This window comes from Staurois parvus, unplaced genomic scaffold (genome assembly GCF_062004578.1).
Source record: "Staurois parvus isolate SC_StPar_1 unplaced genomic scaffold, SC_StPar_1.0 ptg002181l, whole genome shotgun sequence".
In the NCBI taxonomy this organism is placed as follows: Eukaryota; Metazoa; Chordata; class Amphibia; order Anura; family Ranidae; genus Staurois; species Staurois parvus.
In genome coordinates, this window is record NW_028319977.1 from 8,553 (window position 1) to 18,233 (window position 9,681).

A 9,681-nucleotide genomic window follows, 5' to 3' on the forward strand; every position below is an offset into this window, starting at 1 on the left:
CCTCCCAAATCGTTTTGAAATCTCCAGGCTCCAGCTCCCAAAATGGACCTTACAAACAAAAGGAGGAAAGTGAAAACCACTTTCCTCCGTATCAAACACTTACCCTGGAGCCCCTCAACCTGCCTTGTTGAGAATCCTGGGTGACAGATCGCCACACTGTCACATATCCCCCCCCTTTGGGCAGAACACCCAACTTATATCTTCTGGCACCTCTGTGCCAGCTCTCACTTACAGGGGTCCAATCTGGTCTGACCATACCTTTCCTAAAGGGGAAATCTACCCAATGACTCCTTTGGCGTCTCTCCCCAAGCCCCATTGTCACTCTGCTATGGGCTCTACTCAGACCTTCCCTACTCTTTTTCCGGGTGCATTTCCATAAACACTTTCTCTCCTGAGATCGTAACGGGGTCCCCCTGGCCTTTCTATTGACATTTCTGCCCCTTTGCTTCAGGTGCTCAGGTTTCCTATTACCTTTCTCAGTATTACCGTCCCAAGGCTGTAGGGGAACTATTTCTACTGTATTTGTACCAGGACCACCCCCCTGATTTCTTGTACCTTTAGCTATCAAACCTGCATGACTCATTACCACAGCATTCAGTTTACCATGAACCGTTATATTCCAGTCAATATTACACCTTTCAATATCTTTTCCAGCATTTGTTAGGACAGTGTCTGCAGAGGGCACACACACCATAGGGCAGCCATCACCCACGTGAACCTCACTAAATGCCACTTCACTCGGCGTCATGCAATCTGCAGGCGGCTGTCCCACCATTTTAACTTTTACTTACGCTACTTGGATCTGTATACAAATCCTGTACAGATTATCTCTCTTCTGATCCATTTTGCCAGTTTTCAGATACCATTTGTCCCTGTATGTCAGATGTCTCATCAGACCTGCTACCTAAACCTCTTTTTGGCCCAATGACCCGGATTTCTTTATGCACATCCATTTGAGCCCTGGTCAGGATCTCTGCTGTTCTCTGGTCCATGCTCGGCCCTTCCATCTCATGTGGTTTGTCCACTGGTGCAGTCAACACGCCCTTCACTGACAACTGACCAGCACCATCCTGGACCATAGCAGCAGAAATGCTTCCCACCTGGCTGTTAGGAGGTGAAACCTTTGACTCATTTTTCATTTCTCCAAAACTTCTCTCAAATACATTGACAGGTAGTCCAGCGGCATACCCTTATACAATTTTTAACACCATCAACAAATTCCGAAATAAACTACTTTCTTGTTCCCATTTGATCTGTACAGCCAGCCATTCAGTGCTCCACCTAGTGGTATGCCGCAGTACCAGACCATCCGACTGTGGAGGAGACAACCTTGTATACATTGGTTGTACATTCCAAAGTTCAAGCATCTCCTTTAATACTTTGGTTACAACCCAACCACTTGACTCTAAACCTAAGACCTTCCTGACCATATTTAAGACACTGGGAACGCTGAGAGACTCACCTGCTGAGACTTGAGAAGTTGAAATTTTTAAAGGGACCTTCTCCAAGCTGGAGATAACCACAGCCTGGTGCTCCACCAGAGTGCTGCCATGTGCTGGGCTCACTCTCAAAGTCTCAGACTCAGCATCCACAAGCTGCCCCTGATCATTCCCAGTGACAACATTATTTTGACACTCCATGCCAACATCACTTTTGTGGGTCAGACAAAGTCTCTGCTGTATATACGCCCTTATCTATAGGCCGTTCTATAGATCCTCCTGCTGGCACAGCAGAAACAGTGTCCACCTTATTTTTTTGCATAAAAACCTCATCAACGAGATTAGTCTTTTACCCCAATCCATTGTATATGTGCTCAATTCACCAGTGCTCCTCAGCACCGATCCATCCGCCCAAGGAGACCCATAAGAATAGACGGACTTAGTTGCAGATCCATTGCACAAATCACTCTGGATCATGTCAGACTTAGGTAACACCTGTTTTCCAACTGCAGGTTGCAATACCTCACATCCACCACTTTGCTCTGGTGATGCTTCGTGAATTACACACACATTTGCATTTTTGCCAGGCTGCATTAACCCGCTGTTCACCTGAACACTTTCAGTATTGTTAGACTGCACCAACACACTCCTATGACAAGGTGCAGTTCCACTCTGCTCCACCAGAGTGACATCGCAGTTGTCCCGGGCAACCTCCGGCTCCAATACACGGAGTCCCCTGGAGATGTCTAAGGACACCTGTGCTGTCTCACCACCAGTTGCTACAGGAAATGACCCATCTTTAATTACAGCGTTTGCACTGCAAGAGCTCAGGGTTTTCCCAACAGCAGTACATTTCTCATCAACACGCATTTCTCTTCCCACGCAGGGGTATTCACCATCAATATAAACAAAATTCAGCCTCCTGGCTCTCAGATATAAACACTCTTCCACTGGCCTTCCTCTTCAGGCTTACGTCTGTCTCCTGCAGACTCTTTCAAAAATATGGCTCTCGCACACAGCTAGTCTCTAGCAGCCCCTTGCTGCTTTTGGCTTCCACCTCTCCTAGGTGGAGCCCTCCTGTCTGCCGGGGTGGAGCCCAGAACTCTGGTCCTGACTCTATCTAAAGGCCTGCACACACCTGTGCAATCAGTATCCTGGCCTATTCCAACACCTGGTCCCAGGATTGGAGATTTCATCCCTCCCAAATCGCTTCAAAATCTCCAGGCTCCAGCTCCCAAAATGGACCTTACAAACAAAGGAGGAAAGTGAAAAGCCACTTTCCTCCATATCAAACACTTAGCCTGGAGCCCCTCAACCTGCCTTGTTGAGAATCCTGGATGACAGATCGCCACACTGTCACAAAATATATATATATATATATATATATATATATATATATATATACATATAAACTGCTTCTTCATTATCTAGAGCAGCAGTGCCAAACTCAATGTCATCATGGGCTGCACCACCATTATGGTTTCCCTCAAAGGGCCAGTTGTAACTGTAAGACTATATAAATGTTTCTTCTCTTCATCTTATATTGCCTCTGTAATAAGTTATTATTATTAAATTAATATTGGTTTTAGTAGTAACTTTAGACTTAAGCTGTGAAGGTGCAGACCGGCATGGAGCCCACTCACACTCCTGTAGCAGATGATGCAAGTTTGGAAAGGAGGGTCATACACCGCTGGTATCATCCACATGAACCTTTACTGGAGACTGCTAAGACAGAGCATGGTTCTGTCATGGTGCTCTTCCTGAGCTGTCTCCAATAAAGTTTCTTGTGGATGATACCATTGGTCAGCGACCTTCCTTTTCAACTGGCACTGGAACTGTATTATTCTCATAACAATTATAAGCATATGTCCAGAGCACCCCACCCCCCTTACATAAGATTTCAAGAGCCCCCCACCATCAGACGTCAAGAGTCCCCTACCCTCCCTTATATCACAGTGCACTCCCATTACCTTGTGCTGCTGCCAGGAAGAAGCTGGGGGAGGAGCTTGGAAGCAGAAAGTGCAAGGTCTGGAGGAAGACCAGAGGAGGGCTGGAATTAGCTGCCAGAGTCTGCTGAATGCTGAGATCTGGGGAGGTAGAGAATAGGGGGTGCTCCTCTCTGCTGCTAAATACTGAGACAGGAGGGAGCAGAGAAGAGCCTGTTCGCTGCTGCACAGAGAAACACAGGATCTGGCAGAGAAATTCTGTCTTCCTTTCTGCTGCCGACTGCAGAGACAAGGTGGGGCAGAAATGAGGAAGGGTAGGAGGGCAACATGAAAAGGCCTGACAGGCCAGATTTGGCCCATGGGCCTTGTGTTTGACCCATGTAATCTACAGTCTTGCAGTCTATGACCTTATTATCTGATAGAAAAAGGAATTTAAAGACTAGCTAGAAATAGGGTCAAATGCATCAACAAGCAGGGATCTTTTCTAAACAGATTTAATGAAGGAAGAAGCTCAGTGGATGGATATGTGTATTGTGTGCTCAGGTCTTTAGTAGGGCACAGTACATGTCATGAGCATACCATTGCAAAATTAAAGGACACTCTATCACAACACACTCCAATCAGGAGAAACCAGTGAAATGGTCAGGTTTTGTTTCCTGACCATACTCACCCACTGACTGCCTAGGGCCTTTCTAATATGGTAATATGATAAGTATATATTCTCTAGTTTGGATATCACAGAGTGGTGCTATCAATTACACTGAATCCAGGGCTGGGTATAGCCTGTCCGATGTGGGGGTGTAGTAAAAAATGTCAGGTCGCCAGAAGATGGGAGATCGTCCATATGTAGGGCAGTGTACATGACACAGCAGAGCTGAGGGTAGGGGTCACTGCAGGCAGGGCAAAGGACAGGGGTCACTGTGGGCAAGGCAGAGGACAGGGGTCACTGTGGGCAAGGCAGAGGACAGGGGTCACTGCAGGCAGAGCAGAGGACAGGGGTCACTGCGGGCAGGGCAAAGGACAGGGGTCACTGCGGGCAGAGCAGAGGACAGGGGTCACTGCAGGCAGAGCAGAGGACAGGGGTCACTGCAGGCAGAGCAGAGGACAGGGGTCACTGTGGGCAGGGCAGAGGACAGGGGTCACTGCGGGCAGGGCAGAGGACAGGGGTCACTGCGGGCAGGGCAGAGGACAGGGGTCACTGCGGGCAGAGCACTTAGCAGAGCTCTTTCTCCCACCGCTGCACCGTACAAAGCCTGGGCACAGGCAGCAGAGCTCCTGCCCCAGGATAGGACAGAGGAGTGGTACAGGCAGCCTTCCCCACCCCATTTGGCCCCCTGCTAACCAAATCATCAATTTAGCTGGGAAGTACATTTACTTGTACATATAAAAAGCTGCAAGGAGAGGGCAGCTGTCTGCAGTATGGTTCAGTGGGCAGGCAGAGTGTTTGGGGTGGAGGGGGGGCAGTTGGCTTTGGAGGCCAAAACTAAAATGGGGGGGGGCATAGCCTACCCCAGCACCTCCATAGATCCCACCATGACTGAATTATGTTTATGTTGTTTGCTTACCCTAAAGGCTAGTTGGGGTTTGATTGGTTGAATTAGTTGAGTACTCAACATGAATTGTCCTATGTGTGCATATATTTGAAGGAAGGCTTAATTATAACCTTTGATGATGACCTTGCTTACAGCATGAGTACAGTCTTTGCATGGTTGACTCAGAAGCCAATGTTTCCCTCACTGTGGGATTTAACTTTACACTCATTCACAATCATTGCCTTCATGGGCATCTAAATATGCACGCATTCAGAGGGTGCTACCATTCTCCTATGTGGGATCAATAGCTTTCATGTTTGGCAGGAGCTTTGATGCACATATGCACAGATACAAGGCTCTCGACATGTTAAAGATGATGGAATCTGCATGAAAATTGCAAACTGGTTCTCTACCTGACGTGCATTAAATAAAACTGCTGTCTTGGTGCATCAAGTACTTTATACTCAGAAGCTAGCACACACTCTGAATTATATTGGGGATTTGTATGTTTTATATGATGTGTGTAGGGCAGCACAGTGGCTAAATGGTTAGCCCTTCCACCTGGCAGCACTAGGGTCATTGGTTCGAATCTCAGCAATGGCATGACCTGCCTGGAGTTTGCATGTTCTCCCTGTGACTGCATGGGTTTCCTCCAGGTACTCCAGTTTCCTCCAACATTTCCAAAGACATGCTGGTAGGTTAATTGGCTCCTGTCTAAAAAAAATTGTCCCTATTATGTGTATGCAAGTTAGGGACTTTAGATTGTATGCCCCTTGAGGGTTAGGGACTGATGTGAATGTACAATATATACAGTATGTATGTAAAGCGCTGCGTAAATTGATGGTGCAATATAAGTACCTGAAATAAATAAATGTTTGATTTATTCAAGGTCCAATTGAAGCGGAACTCATAACCAAGAGGCTATAACTTTATACTTTGAGTTTAACTCCGTATCAATTGGTTATCATGCATATGACATAACTGGGGGGGGTTGATCTGTTCATTTTAATGTATATTTAAGCCAAAGATTTTAATTGGTTGTGGTTCCTTTTGCAATTTATATTTCTAATAATTTTTTTTGTATAAATTCAGTTGTGTTTTTGGATGGCCATTGGATGCTTGGTATATTTTTCTTCTGTTGTATTGGTATATGAGAGTTCTTTGCGGAGTTAAATCTCAGCCAGGTTTTTACTTTAAATTTTTAATGACTTCCTTACTCCTCTTTCAGAAAACTTCCTCACTAACCCCACACCTTTCCACTGACAAATATTCTCCAAACATCACTTCCTCTGCCATCTTCCCCATTTTCATATCTCTAAATAAGGCCAGAGAATTTCTTGTCAAACCAGAGAGCCAGTAATGGGGAAAACAAGCCAACATTGCAGGGAGAGATCTGTTAGGTTCCCAGGTATGTTGATCAATGACAGATAGAGTGCGACAAAAAATTAAAATACAAAAGTTTGCAGCAGCATTGCACCCTTATTGGGCCTAACCATAGAGGCCTATCCACTATGTAGGTGACCCCTACAGGTAAGCTCAAAAGGAATGAAACATGTCAGAGGGTATGGCCACAGGTGGGAACTATCCAGCAGGCCAGTGTGGCTGAATAAGGTATTTATGGTATGACAACATCATTGTGAGGCTACAATTTTCTTGTTCGATCTTTTTATTGGTGTTTACAGAAACATATAACAAAATCTCAAACTGTATGTTTACAGGAAGCCAACAAAGAAAAGACACAAAGCAGTCCAAACATTGGGCCTTCATGGCCATTAGGTAACACAGGAAATGACAATCAAAAAGCACACTTTATAGGATAAAGGTCAATGGAAGAGGGGACCCAGTCTAAATCCAGAAAGTTGACCTGGGTGTGAGAAAATAAAACTAGTGGCTGGCTGGAGATAGCATTATAGTCAAGTTTGGACTTGTAGAGAGACAAATAGGCAAAGAAAAAAAAAAAGAGAAAAAAATAAGAAGAGGTAAGAGAGTGGGAAAAAAAGGGGAGAAATAGGGGGGGAGTCCTGGGAGAGAATCTAAAATGTCAAGAACAGGAAAAATTGGGGATATGTCAAGGGTGATGCTATTAGGGAAGCAGCAGAGAGTCATCGAAATGTGGGGGCAAAAAGTGAGTCACTCATGGTTCCTACATTTTAGAAGACTGCGCCACCCTATCTAGGAGGATTGCTTTTATGTTAGCTCTAATTTATGAGGCTTCAGTTTTATGCTTGCTGTGATATGCTAAGTGTAGATGAGCTCCCTGAAGCCAACTCCTGGCCACTGAAAACCGAAGATGTACATGAAAGCTGTGAGAGCAACTCATTCCGAGATTCTTCAACATGATAAAAGATTAGTTGGAGAGAAATCAAATCGCTGCAGAAAATTCTAAGTACATCTGAGAGCATCTATTATTAAGGGCACTTTAATGAAGGAAATTATTAAGCAGACAATAACAGAACAGCATTTGCCAAAAGAAAAAAAAAGTGGATGACCTTGTTTTCTTATCTTTGTTCTATATTTTACTCATGATGGAATTGTTAGAATACATACCTTTTGTCCAAAAAACTACCGTATTTGCCGGCGTATAAGACGACTGGGCGTATAAGACGACCCCCTACTTTTCCTGCTAAAATGTAGTGTTTGGGCTATACTCGCCGTATAAGACTACCCCTCTTCCAATGCACACCAGTGGGAGGAATAGTGCCCCATCATCGGTGTCAGTGGGAGGAATAGTGCCCCATCATCGGTGTCAGTGGGAGGAATAGTGCCCCATCATTGGTATCAGTGGGAGGAATAGTGCCCCATCATCGGTGTCAGTGGGAGGAATAGTGCCCCATCATTGGTATCAGTGGGAGGAATAGTGCCCCATCATTGGTATCAGTGGGAGGAATAGTGCCTCATTATTGGTATCAGTGGGAGGAATAGTGCCCCATCATTGGTATCAGTGGGAGGAATAGTGCCCCATCATTGGTATCAGTGGGAGGAATAGTGCCCCATCATCAGTGTCAGTGGGAGGAATAGTGCCCCATCATTGGCATTAGTGGCAGGAATAGTGCCCCATCATTAGTATCAGTGGGGGGAATAGGTGCCCCATCATTGGTATCAGTGGGAGGAATAGTGCCCCATCATTAGTATCAGTGGGAGGAATAGTGCCCCATCATTGGTATCAGTGGCAGGAATAGTGCCCCATCATTAGTATCAGTGGGGGGAATAGTGCCCCATCATTGGTGTCAGTGGAAGGAATAGTGTCCCAACATTGGTGTCAGTGGGAGGAATAGTGCCCCATCATCAGTGTCAGTGGGAGGAATAGTGCCCCATCATTGGTGTCAGTGGGGGTGGAATAGTGCCCCATCATTGGTGTCAGCGGGGGGGGGGGGGGAATAGTGCCCCATCGTTGGTGTCAGTGGGGGGAGGAATAGTGCCCCATCATTGGTGTCAGTGGGAGGAATAGTGCTCCATCATTGGTATCAGTGACACCAATGATGGGGCACTATTCCTCCCACTGACACCAATGACACTTGCTGACCCTGTTCTAGTATGGTGCTGCTGCAGCCAGCATATGTGGTTGCAGCAGCACCTCTACACTGAACACTTACCTGCTGCTCCTGCACTCGATTTTCGCAGGGCCGCTCGGCTCCGCTCCCTCGCTGGTGATTGGCCGCCTGTGTGCCTTTCCTGAGCTACAGTTCTGGCAGCCAATCACCGGTGAGGAGGCAGAGCCGAGCAGCTGTGCGAACATCCAGTGGCCGAACTGAAGGAGCAGCCGCGCTTCCTGGACCGGATCGTCGTGGGACCGGAGCCAGGTAAGAAACAGCCCCTGCCCACCCCTGTATTTAGTGTCCCTTCCGTTGGAAGGGGGGGGCGGCGGCGGCACCGCGCCGCCCCCCTAAAAAGTGTCAGTATGCCGTATACCGGCGTATAAGACGACCCCCCGACTTTTAAAAAGATTTTCAAGGGGTAAAAAGTCGTCTTACACACCGGAAAATACGGTATGTTTATCCCAAGAAAGTTTCACTTTTGTTTGCACATGTCAAGAATTTTACTATTTACTTAACAGAAGACACATTTGCAAGTGGCAAATACAGCTCAGACAGACTGCAACTATCTTGAAAAAAATGAAAATCTAGACCACATATGTCGTATTTTTCATGGAGAAAGCGATGCATGCAAATGAAACACTTTACTTGAATTTACATGAGCGACGGAAACAAATTCTACTGTATTCTCTGCATCAACATTCTTGCCTTGGCTGGGGCAAGTCCCTAGGAGAAAAGACCAACTCACTGTGGCATCTAGAAAGTTGGTACTAATATTTATCCTCTCCCCTCAGCTCAATTTACTAGAAAAAACCTAGTGATTGGCTAAGGCACTTATATACAGTTATGTAGGTGGAGAGGTTGAATAATGACACTGGTCCATCTAGTACAATGTGTGTGTGTGTTTATGTCACCACAATTTTCCACATCCCATTATATTGTGTTTGATAAGAAACACATCTAAAACTCCCAGCTGACACCACCATCTGTGGAATGGAGTTCCACACCCCTACTGCTCTAACAGTAAAGAACTCCTTATCCAGTTTAAGATTGAACTGCTTCTCATCCAACTTTATTGTGTTGCTGCATGTCCTTTTTAGCAATCTAAGATCAAACAGTTCTCAGTTTTACAGATTTTGTACCACTGACGGCCTTTTGTCTGCTTTTGGGACTTTAAATCTTCATCCCCACACTACTGAAGTCTACCCTGAGCTCTTCCTCATGACCATCT